Raw genomic sequence first — 12997 nt, 5'->3', positions numbered from 1 at the left:
TGGTTACACGTGGTCTGTGCTTGTGAGGGCAGTTGGATGTACTGTACTGCCAAATTGTCAGAAAGGACCCTGGAGACAGCTTATGGTAGTGAAATGAGCATTCAATTCACAGGCAACGGCTCTGGTGGACATTCCCGCAGTCAGCATGCCAATAGCACGCTTCCTCAAAACCGACCTGACCTACTTGACTGTATTTCAGAGGCTGTAGCAGGTTCAGTTTTAGAGCTAGAGTGAAGTTACAGATCATATGAAACTGGACAACCTAATGAATCCATTGGTACCATTCCATGCTAGCTTGTCGGGAAGGAGGATAAATAAGGCTTCAAAGTTAGGCTACATTTTGGCGAGGAATAACTTTCATGGCCATTTTCAAAGGGGTCCCTTGACCTCTGACCTCAAGATATGTGAATGTAAATGGGTTCTATGGGTACCCACGAATCTCCCCTTTACAGACATGCCCACTTTATGATAATCACATGCAGTTTTTTTGCATGCAGTATAAATATATAATTTTCGCCCATTCTAAAAATGGTGTGTTTGAATATTTCTACATACTGGGGTCCATAAACAGTCTCCAAATTACATAAACTGGGTCTCACTGTACATCTGAGACTCTTGTGGATCCAATGAGCCCAACTGTATTCATGTGTGATGACAGCCTCATGAAACCTTACAGCCACAAACTAGAGACCTAGAGCATTCAGAGGATGGATGGATCAAACTAGAGACCTAGAGCATTCAGAGGATGGATAGATCAAACTAGAGACCTAGAGCATTCAGAGGAGGGATAGATCAAACTAGAGACCTAGAGCATTCAGAGGATTAGATGGATCAAACTAGAGACCTAGAGCATTCAGAGGATAGATGGATCAAACTAGAGACCTAGAGCATTCAGAGGATGGATGGATCAGACAAGAGACCTAGAGCATTCAGAGGATGGATGGATCAAACTAGAGACCTAGAGCATTCAGAGGATGGATGGATCAAACTAGAGACCTAGAGCATTCAGAAGATGGATGGATCAAACTAGACCTAGAGCATTCAGAGGATGGATGGATCAAACTAGAGACCTAGAGCATTCAGAGGATGGATGGATCAGACAAGAGACCTAGAGCATTCAGAGGATGGATGACTTTCCTAGCTAGATTGACAATGAGGGGGTTTCTGAGCAGTTTACACAACACAAGTGCTCGCCATCCAATCGCCGAAAAATGCAATTCCTGCAGAAATCTCCAAATGTCAAAAGTTTTTGATACGAAATCAAAACATGGCTTTTTCTATGGTGTTCCTCAAGGTCTTGGTGTCTTAATGTGGTATTTCAGAGGGATTATTGATCATTTTTATCAATTCTCAAGAGGTAACATTTTTTTAAATTTAGCACCATCTGTGTAATAAATGCTATCAACCCCAATATTGCTGAAACATTTCAGCATTTATTTTAATTAATTAATGCATTTTATTTCTGATTTATGACTAGAACAACTTGACACTCAGTGCTGAGCTGCATCTCAAATTAATCTTCATGTTCCCAGCTTTCAGATGAGGTACACCACTTCTATGTGACATCTACTGTTGACCTGCTATCTCCCCCTATAGACCTCTTGTACCCCCCTAAAAAAAGACAAAAACGGGTCTATTGTGGGTCTCAGATGGTTGACCTATGACCTATTCAGACACTTTACAATGTTTAATGTATACATTGTTATTTTCATCGTTATTTTCCTGCATTTGGTTTACAAACTCAGGTCAATTGCAATTTATATTTATTGTCTTTCAACGGTTAATATGAAATGATGTTTATAGAAAGAGTAAAAAACAACTATTTATATGTCACGCTGTATTCTTGTCTTCAACCCCGTTACCATCTTCAACCCTGTTATTCTCATCCCCATCACACCTACAGTTTTATTAATTATCTTTTTAAGTTTATGAAAAACTAATTTAATATTTGTTGAACTCTGTTGAACTCACATCTTTGATAAAAAACAATAATGAGATTGCTGTCATAAAAAGTGCCCATTTCAGGCTTTACTATAGCAAAAGTGTGAGATTTTATGTAATTTTTATATTTGCAATTATGGAATTAGTGTGGGGGGACATCTGATTAATAGGAAAATGTTGATTTCATTATAAACAAAATAATACATTTTATGATCGTATTCAGACAGCTTCCATAGTGTCCATAAAATAGGTTAAATATGTCCTTAATGTTGTGGGGTGTTCAGAAAAGTAATACATTTTGGTCAAAAATGTCAAAATGTCAAAATGTAAAGGAAAGCAGCAGGATTCAGAGTCTCTTGAGGAGTGTTAGCTGAGCTGCACTCTCGCTCAGTAAGAATTGACAGTACGGAAATGTTCTCACATTGGGTTTACTTACTACATTGAAAATGGTGTTCCTGGCTGTTAACACAAAAGATTCTAGCAGATGTATCACAGATTTTTAGACGTGGTCCCTGCTCTTTATGAAAAGTGTTTTTATATACAGACAATGACAAGGTGGGCGCATGTTGCTCTGGTTCATTTGAGAAGGCCTGACCGATGCCTACTTGGTGTTCTTCCCTCTAATACCAGCACTGCCTCGACTAGCCAGTGACCTCTACTGGCTTGTCAGGGTATTGATCACCACTCTCTCTAAAGGAGCACTGGTTGTTGTGAACTCCACATCCCATAATCCCTTTGCCCTTTTAAATCAAAGCCCAGTGTTGAATAAACATGTTCAATAGCAAAAGCCATCCTATAATCTTTCCAATGCAGATCGTTTTGTATAATCTATCTGAAGGCTAAATGTAAAAGTGCTTGATCTTAGTCCCAGAGATAAATGGAAAATGAAATGGAAGGGGGACCTTCCTCTTCCTCCTCCTCCCCCTCCACATCCTCCTCCTCATCATCATCATCATCATCATCATCATCATCATCATCATCATCATCAGTTTTGTTAGAGGAGTTTGGAGTTGTTTCAGGCTTTTGTTAAAAAAGTAAGCTAGAAAAATGTTTACATATACATCTCTTAAAGGTCCCATATCGTGCTCATTTTCAGGTTCATACTTGTATTTTGTGATTCTATTAGAACATGTTTACATGCTGTTATGTTAAAAAAAAAACTTTATTTTCCTCATACTGTCTGTCTGAATATACCTGTATTCACCCTCTTACTGAAACACTCCGTTTTAGCTAATTTCAACGGAATTGCGTTGCTATGCAACAGTTTGGGTCCATGTTTACTTCCTGTCAGCTGATGTTATTTACATACACTGCAACAGGAAATAAACTGGAACACATTTAGAATGTTTAAAACCATGTAATAATCTGAATATTGTATATTTGTGACATCACAAATGGACAGAAATCCTGGCGGCTTGTTTCAAATGCACAATTTCTGAATACGGGCTGTGCGTGTTTCTCCATATATTGAACGTTTTGATAGTTTAACAGTATTTTTTATAGCACTTAAACCTGTTATATAATGTAAAAGACATGACAATTTCACTTTTTACAATATATCGCCTTTAAGAAGAGCTTCTCTGGTGCCTTCTCAAGTGATGGTCAGGGACTTCAGCAGCTTCACAAACAGAACAGTGAGGACGTGAACCAACGATTACATACACATGTACACTTTGTGCTCCCTCATGATTGTAACATAAGCTTCCATGGTGTAATGATAACAGATGTCTGTGCCCGTATACTCTCCTGTCTCTCTGTGCAGACTCTTCGCTTTGCCACCGAGCCCAAGACTGACTGACTGACTGTCTGCTCATGCTGAGGAATGAACACTGGAAGAGAGAGCGGAGCATCCTGGCCCCGTCATTCAGTGCTGCCGAGATGGAAGAGGTGGGATGTGGATGTGCTCATTGAGCAGGCCCCAATTAGAATCAAACGATATTTACGACAAAGAGTGATATTTAGTGGTCTTAAAACTTGCCAATTAGAAAAGCAGATCATAAATGTGTGCAAGATGCAGCTCACAGATATCCGAGGGAGCATTTGTTTTGTCTAATAAGTTACTGTCTGTCACAGAGGGAGGGTATGAAGTGTGGAGGACACACAGCTGTAACCAACTGTATTGTAAAATATTGAAATTCTTTACTTCATGTTTGTTTTTTAGGTCATATTTGATCGTGTATAATGTATAAAATGAAACTTACTTAAGCTCCAATTGTGTGTAACTATTGAGGAGTGTTGTGTGGTGGCCTGGTACTGCTGATAAACATGTCTAATGGATTTATGGTGGCGCTGCGCTGTTGCTTTCAACTTTAGTAAATATCACATCTGCACCATTCTGGAGACAGCGTCTCAGTCCAGGTGCAAGGAACGGAGAGGACGTGAAGGACTCCTTTGTTGAAATAGGGGACGTTTCCAAGGCGTGTTGAGTTCATGGTCCATTTGTTAAGTCCAAATTCTCTTTTCTGTCAAAACATAATTTTGACTTTTGGAGGGTCTGTCATGAAGTTTGTTCTTGTCTTCATTAATAACTGAAAATATTGAAGCTTGTTTTCTTTAAATTTAAAATTGAATGAACACATTTTATTTGCCTTCATGACAACTGTTCAGTCACACTCTATAAATACTTTTTAAATTCAGCCGGGAGTAACTTAGACTATCCGTCCCCACAGTGTTTACTGCATGTCTGCTTCCAAAATGAATCACATTATTTCCATTTTCAGGCAGTTACTGTACATCCATTCAGTATGTGCATTGATTAGTATTTTGATCTACAAAAACTTTTTGTGTGCGTTATATGTTTGTGTTTTCCTCATTTTTTTAGGCATTTCTGGACCAATTGTTTCAGGTTTCGCGTGTCTTCCTTTTCCCAGAAAGTCTGAGCAGCTGTGACGAGTATCACTGTCTCTTTATATTTTCCTGTAGATGGTTCCACTCATCAACACAGCCACCGATGCCCTGATGAGCAACTTGAATGTCCCCGTTGAGTCAGGAGAGGCCTTTCACATCCACAAGTAATCACACATGCAGTCAACATAGGCTATTAGTATTATGGTGTCACTTTCTGTCCTCATATTTGTGTGTTTTGCAGGTGTTTTGACTGCTTCACCATGGACGTTATCACCAGTGTGGTATTTGCAACTCAGGTGGACACTCAGAACAACCCAGATGACCCATTTGTACGCCATGCGCAGCTGTTCTCCTCCTTTTCTTTCTTCAAGCCCATCATGCTGTTTTTTAGTCAGTCCAATCTGTTTTTATTGTTATTTGTATATTATATCATTACATTTGATGCATTCATATAGGACATTTATATATGGAATGCAATGAAGGCAAAAGAATCAAATATTGCTCCGGTCATGTGACCGGAACTTAGCGTTCCTTCATGGATTCCACAATGGCTGCCGGGTCACAAACTTTTTCATTTTACAGCTAAACCGTGCACTACAAGATGTTTCTGAGAACATCTGAGGAGAATAGGCATTAACGTAACAGAATATTGATTCATATTTGATCATTGCTGCCTAGTTTGACCGTTTGGTCAGAGATCGCGAGTGATTGACAGCCGGCCCTCATAGACAGCAGCTGGACAGCAGACCTCAGATCAGCTCTGACTGCTTGTTTTCCTCCAGAGGACACAGAGGCACATGATTTTTTTCAGGTTACCTGTTTCATGTACTACTGTCACAATATAGCGACCGTTTTATAAAAATTACTTTTTTTAACCATATTCGCTCCATCTCGCCTACTTCAGCTTTAATGACGTTCCGACCCGAACTACCGTTCTCCAACACGACATTGATGTTAAAGAAGCCAGGCCCATTAAGCCACACCCATAACACGTAAACCCAGTTAAAGGTCCCATATTATAAAAAAGGGAGATTTTCATATTTTTTTATTATAAAGCAGGCTTAAGTTCTATATAAATACGGTGAAAAAAACACGATATGGGACCTTTAAAGGGACTGTTTGTAACTTTTTAAGCGTATAAATGTAGCGGGTCGGCACACATGCGCGTTCGCATATGCGCGCTCGCGTGTGGCCGGAGCCTCGTCTCCGCTGCCTGCTCTCCTTCACTCAGACAGAGCGCGCGTCCTCGCTGTCTCGCTCCACCTCTAGACGTGCATGCGCGCTCACTACACACTGCAGAAGAGTTAGTTTAGCTCTGAGAATATCTAGTGAATGTAGAATGGACGTTTGTGCAGAAATAACTGCTGCAGCTCCTCCAGATCAACAGAGGTTTCCCGTGTCTTGTGAAGTGACGGGGCTCCGCAGAGAGAAACGTTATCGTCTCCGACAGGGTGCCGGTGTCTTCGGCTGCCGGCTGCGGTCGGGAGGCGACAACGTAACTTGTTGAGGAGCCCTGCTGCTGAAGCCTGCGCTGAGCAGGAAAAGCCAACACTAGGATCAGCATTGATTCATGGAGAGACCTTCATCTGGTCAGCTAACATTACTGCCAAGCAGGTGAAATATAGAGTGATATTGTGCTTTTAGCTGACATCTGTCGCCTCACTCTGTTGAGCAATGCTCGTTCATGTCTATGTAGAGCGAGCAAGCGCGAGATCGACGCTGACTTTCGTTGATTTCAAGGCCACAGGTGTCGCTGTGAAGCAGCATTTCTGAATCTTATAAATAGTCCCTTTAAGCGTGTGATGATGAAAAATCAAACAGACTCTTCTTCAAAACGGCTTAGCCACGCCCAGCTCCAGCCCCTGGAGTTCTCCGTGTCTTCAGGAAGCTAAACCTGACGGCTCCCCTCGGTTCATAACTGATTTTTGTAAAGTAAATGCTGCCACTGTTCCAGACTCTTATCCTCTGCCGCGGATGGAGGATTGCATCTATAACCTGGGCACCTTGGAACATATATAAAACTAAATTGAATTGAATTGAATTGAATAAATAAAAATGAAAATGTAAACAAAAAACAGTTATTCTTTTCCATTTCTAAAAGTCCACAGGGAGCCACTGGAGAGGAGCTAAAGAGCCGCATGTGGCTCCGGAGCCGCAGGTTGCTGACCGCTGAACTAGGGAGACCGTTGGGCTAAGTGCGCCCTGTAGAGGCCAAAGTCTCTGCCATAACAGATTGCCCTACTCCCACTACTAGGAGAGCTCTTCGTTGTTTCTTAGGCATGGCGGGTTACTACAGGAGTTTCTACTGTAACTTTTCCACTGTTGTCCACCCTTTGACCCTTTGTGAAGTGCCAACGTGCTTTCGAGAGTGTGAAGTCCCTCTGAAGCTACGCCCCCGTGCTCGCCGCCCCCGACCTCTCCGGGCCGTTTAAACTGGAGGTCGATGCCGGTGCTGTGGGAGCTGGTGCGGTCCTGTTGCAGGAGGACGCCAATGGAGCCGATCACCCGGCGTGTTACTTCTCACGTAAGTTCCACAAGCGGCAAGTCAGATACTACCATCTGCCATTGAAAAAGAAACCCTTGCTTCGTTGTTGACATTTCGAGGTGTATGTCGGATCCAGTTCTTCGCCTGTTGTAGTCTTCACTGATCATAACCCTCTCGATTTCCTGTCCCGCATGTACAGTCGTAATCAGAGGCTCATACGGTGGGCTCTGATCGTGCAAGAGTACAACTTAGAAACTCGCCACGAGAAGGGTTCAGAAAACGTACTGGCCGATGCCCTGTCGGGGTTATAATGTGATAGTTGTCTAATCTGCTCTGGTAGTGTGTTTATGGAAATCAGAATGAGACGAGATTGGTTCCACCCGCCGAGGCTCCAACCCTCTTTGAGCCGGAGGTTACCGATTGGAGTTGCACACGGCCCGGTACTCCAACCCCAATGAGGCAAAATCACCTGGGGCCTCATGTATAAAAGACTGCGCAGCTTTCACACTGGAAGATGGCGTACTCACAAAATTGGAAAAGTACGTACGCACAGAAATTTTCACATGTATAAAACCGTGCGTACGCCTGTTCCTGCGCACCTTTACTTTATACATCCCAATTAACGTGAAATTGAGCGCAGCTCCACGTGCCACTTGGTCTGCCTTGTCTCCTCCCATTAATAACTATGCAAATGACTATAAACACGCACCCTGCTGTCACTTATTGTCCAAATAATGACGGCAAATCACGCTGGAAAAGGAACAAAAAAGAAGAATTTCACAGAGTGTGAAATTGAAGTGTTTGTTACTGAGGTGGAAGCTAGAAAACATATTAATTTGATGGTCTTTCATCAGGAACCAGTAACAAACGCAACGCGTCTCCACAGCAGCCGATCGTGTGCTCCCGAAGGCTCCCGAAGGCGCATGGTCAGCTGCGCCCCGTGCCTCGACTGCTGAGGGGCGCCGGTCTGGCCGCCTCCTCACTAAATATATACTATGTGCTGGAGTCACAGAGAGAGATTGTCAATACAATGAAGGATATATAGATATAGATATATCTATATCTATATATATGCAACGAATTAAAAAGACTGAATGAGGTTCTTGGTGGGATAAGTCATATATTAAAAGACCTTGTTGAAAAATAAATGTTTGTCTCAACTCACCTCGTTGCTTTACATTCTGTGTATCTCATCTAAACGGCGCCGTATAGCTGCTGCATTTGGCTCATTGTTAGGTGTGCCAGGGTCCGGTTCATCCATCTGTAGCTCCTGGGACACAGGCTCACCACGGTGGTTTGCCACATAGTGCAGCACGCAATTTTGTTTTTGGCAAGGTGGTTAAGGCATGTCATCTCTGGGAAATTAGTTTAAATGTGTTTTTGTTGTGCCTCTCTGATGTTAAACATTATGCGCAAACTAGTTAAGAAATATGTGGGGGTTTTTTTTTATCCCACATCATAAATAAAGCTCAATAAGTTGAGTGGAAAAAATATTTTTACACATTTAGCGAGTTTCAGTACTTTGTAGTTTGACACTGCCAGATGACAGAGTTTGGAGGACGGCCCGCACATTCTCACGACTGGTCTAGAGTTTGCGGCACGGTCCGCACATTCTCACTTCACGTTGATTTTTATACATCCCGGCGTGAGCGTGAAACACAGCGTACGCAACATTTTAGTACGTGCGCACCGTTTATACATGAGGCCCCAGCTGATTATTCAAATGTTTTGCCGTCCCGACAGTCCCGGTGGCTGTGATTTCATGTGAACAGCTCGCCTATGTACGTCTTGATATTATGTTCCTTTGAGGAACTAGATTAATTAATCAATTAACTAGGTTAATTGTGGTAGTTCTTTGACTCCCCAGTTCAACTGCCCAGGCGACAGACAAAGCGGGGGGAGTAATCAAAACAGCTTTCCATTCCCCTAACTCAGGAGTCAGCAACCTTTACTATTAAAAGAGCCATTTAAGGCCAAAAAATAAATAAAAAAATCTGTCCGGAGCCGCAAAACATTTGATCATTGTGATGAAGTTAACACAGTTTATAGTCTAAGTATATAGAATATAAGTCTAATGCAGTGAGGGGCAAAGTGCAAATGTACTACGGAGTATTAGGGCCAAATTGAGGGAGAAAAAATCCAGAATAAAGTCATAACTTTACGAGAAAAAAGGAAAATAACACGTAAAATTACTACTTTATAATATTATGACTTTATTCTCATATTACGACTTTTTTTCTAGTGAAAATGTATGTAATATTATGACTTTAGTCTCGAAATCTCAGATTTATTTTACCATAGACCTACAACAATGATAATCAAAAATGAAAATGTAAACAAAGAACAGTTACATTTTTATAAATCCACAGGGAGCCACTGGAGAGGAGCTAAAGAGCCACATGTGGCTCCGGAGCTGCAGGTTGCTGACCCCTGACCTAACCACTAACTGTAGCACAAACAGAAAACACAACATAAACTCCCATTTCAATCACAATTCCTTCAGCAATTTTAATGAAAATAAACTCTTATTGTACAATACAAAACAAATAAATATACACATGGCCCCACAGTTCTCAGACAGACCCCCCCCCGTGCCCGCAGAGCATCATACTGTTAGTTGGAATGTACAGCAAAACACAAGCATCCAATCAGAGCTTGTGTTGTGTTCAGAAACAGTGGGAACTGTGAGCTTCTCTGACTTGTGGTCAGACCAGTTCAACCCCCCTGGGAGCCTGGACTGGGAGTTCTACCGGCTGGTTTGCCTTTTTTACATTTTTAGGATTCAAAATTCAGTTCCCACTTGTCTTTTACACCAACAAAACGGCGGCACTTGCAAGGGCTGTGAGGTTTCTCTTAACAATCTATGATCCCTCCGTTGGGGAACTTGGACCCATCCAGGCAACACTGAGGGGATTTCACAAAGTCAAACTGACATCATGACTTCTTATTCTGCAAGGTTGACGTGGAAAAATGTCAAAAGTTGACGCTGAAAGAAAGTGGGGAGGATGAAATGGCTAACTGTAACCCTAACTGTCAATTTTCTGATATTTGCTAATTTTATAAGAAAAAAAGATACATTTTTGTAGAATTCAGATGGTTTTGTGTCTGTTTATTAAACTAAAAATATTTAGTGCTACCAAGACTGAATCTGTAGAACTTTTTTAAATGACTTTTTGGAATCCAGAGCTTAAACTGGATGATACAGCACACGTTATTGTTGAAACGTTTCTCAATTCATCAACTAGTTTATTGACACGAAAGTTAATCTGCAACTATTTTGATAATCGATTCATTGTTTTGGTAATTTATCAAATAAAAATGCCAATAAAAGCTGTTGCTTTTCAGATGTGAGGATTTACTGCTTCTCCCTTTTTTATATGATAGTAAACTGAATATAGTGGTGTTTTGGACTGTTGGCTTGACAAAACGGGACATTTAAAAGACAAATTGAAAGGATAACGGGCAGATTTCACTATTCTGTACACTTAGTGGTCCTTTAATCTCTATCTAAATTTATGAAAATAATCTTTAGTGTCAGCCCTAGTAAACTTACAGATTCTACTGCCCTCTAGTGGATGCTTCTGGTAAGAAACATCCAAGCATGACAAGATACAAGCCTTTGTGAAACCCCCTTCATCGGACCATTAGTAAAGCAGACAGGTTATGGTTTTACACATTTTATATACACATTTTATATACAAACTCTGATAAATATATGATGGGAACAAGCCAGTTTTCTTTCTCTACATTCATTCCAAAACAGCAGCATTAGTTTCTATTGCCAGAGGGATAACAGCTGCTCACACAGAAGGTCTTGACATGGCCTATTGCTGCTAGCAAAAATATCAGATATTTACCAAAACATTCACATCAGGCATTTACATATTAACATGTAGAGTTTCAATCATGTTCTTTAGGGGGTTCTTTTTGTGTTAATGTTGTAAAATCATCAGGGCCACATGAACACCTCGGGACCAGGAGTGGCTTTAAAACAAATAAAAGTCAGACATTAACAAGAGCTTTCTCCATCACTGTTTTCCCACCTGCCTATAAATGAGTGGCTCTTAAAGCAAGCCCAAAAAATGTCCACAACTGTACATCGAAGGGAGCTACAACACAAAGTGAGGTTGAATACATTTCACTGAAGGTTAGTAGATGTGTCTGAAGCTCTAGCAGTATTCCTGCATGCCTCGAAATAAGACCGCTCAGCCAGAATGAACCGGTTTAGAGCATCACTCTGGGACTAAATCTCAGAACTCTCACCAGTTACATCAATTCATTACTGCAAAATGTCAAAATACACTGAGTTCATTTGTGTTCAAAGTGGATATGGTGTGTAAGAGTTGCAGTACATGATGTTGCTCTTTATTACAGGGTTCCTACACATTTTACATTTAGAAATTACAGACTTTTCCAGACTCAAATTTCCAGTCTTCTCTCTAGATTTTTCAGAACATATTTGACTTTGTGACTCAGGGAGGATTCTGTGACAAGATTTTACACAAAGTTTGCATCCAGCTTTCTTTTCCCATTTGGAATTGTTAACCAACCAGGCTTTGTGTTTGGGATCGTCAAGCCGGCCGTCGGAAAACTTGCAATTACCCCCGTTGTGTCCGCTCAGTCCACAGCCCTACGTAGAGGGTTGGATAATGCTCCCCTGTCAAACATCTTGCACTTGGGGCAGAGCTGTTTTGCAGGCTATGACCAGACCCATGCATGAACTTCTGCCGCTCTATTAGCAACAGGGACCAACAGGGGCAGACTGGGACAGACTGGGACAGACTGGGACAGAAATCCATCCCAGGACTTTGAGATGGAAATGCCCGTCATGCAATTCCCCGTAGGGCGCGAGCCCAATCATTTTGGGCAGTAATTTTACGACTAATAGGAGTTTTTGTGGTATAAAGATATCTGATGATGTTGATGACCTTCGTCATAGTGGATGACACCTCCTCAGTTTGTATAAGCATGTCACCACTGCACTGAATCAAAACAAGACCGGCCAGGCGAGCTGAGGTGAGCTGGGACACGAGTCACAGTTCATCACGCTCACGGTGAAAATGACTGAGTCAATGAGATTTCAACAACAACAGCCCAGTCTGACAGGCAGCGTTCTGCTCTGTACTATCGGCCTGCAATTACTGCTATTAGTTACTTTATTATTATTATTGTTATTTTGTTTATGATGGTAATTGCCTAGTTCGCCAATACGGACGCGCCGGCCCCGACTCTGACGTACAGGCGTACAAGCAGCTCCGCGTAGGCGCGTGCGTTCAGTCACACGCCGTAGCCTACTTTTAGCCTTGGCCTCGCTCTGGTCCATGCTCTCTCACACAGCGGTAAACATTTTGGCTGCTCCAAACGCCATGAAAAACGCTCTGCTGCTTGTATGATCTATTTATTTGTATAAATTATGAATTTTATATTTTCGAAAAGTGAATAGGGGCAGCAGTCTGGAAACAGAAATGTGTTTTTCCATACAGAACCCTGTCATTAGCTGTGTGTGTGTGTGTCTGTGTGTCAGAGATGAACTGTACAAGAGACGATTACTCATTACTCATCTTAAATACTTTTTAGGTTCATGACCTTCAGAATGCCTTTTGACTCATTTACCACCCCTCTGGACTGGTTCTGTTCTCAGATATTCAAATGGGTTATTGCTTTTCATGGAGTTTCTCTTTAAATAGAATAATTCAATTTAAATACTTGTTTAGACAGTATTTC

General features: G+C 41.5%; 1 protein-coding gene across 1 annotated transcript in view; it reads right to left on the bottom strand.

The window, feature by feature from the left end:
- LOC119486724 overlaps positions 1-12997 on the bottom strand; it is a 1187645-nt gene that overhangs the window by 925187 nt on the left and 249461 nt on the right. The gene's annotated exons all lie outside the window — the stretch shown is intronic.

Source organism: Sebastes umbrosus, chromosome 4 (genome assembly GCF_015220745.1).
Source record: "Sebastes umbrosus isolate fSebUmb1 chromosome 4, fSebUmb1.pri, whole genome shotgun sequence".
Classification (NCBI taxonomy): Eukaryota; Metazoa; Chordata; class Actinopteri; order Perciformes; family Sebastidae; genus Sebastes; species Sebastes umbrosus.
This window is presented reverse-complemented; position numbering and strand designations above follow the sequence as displayed.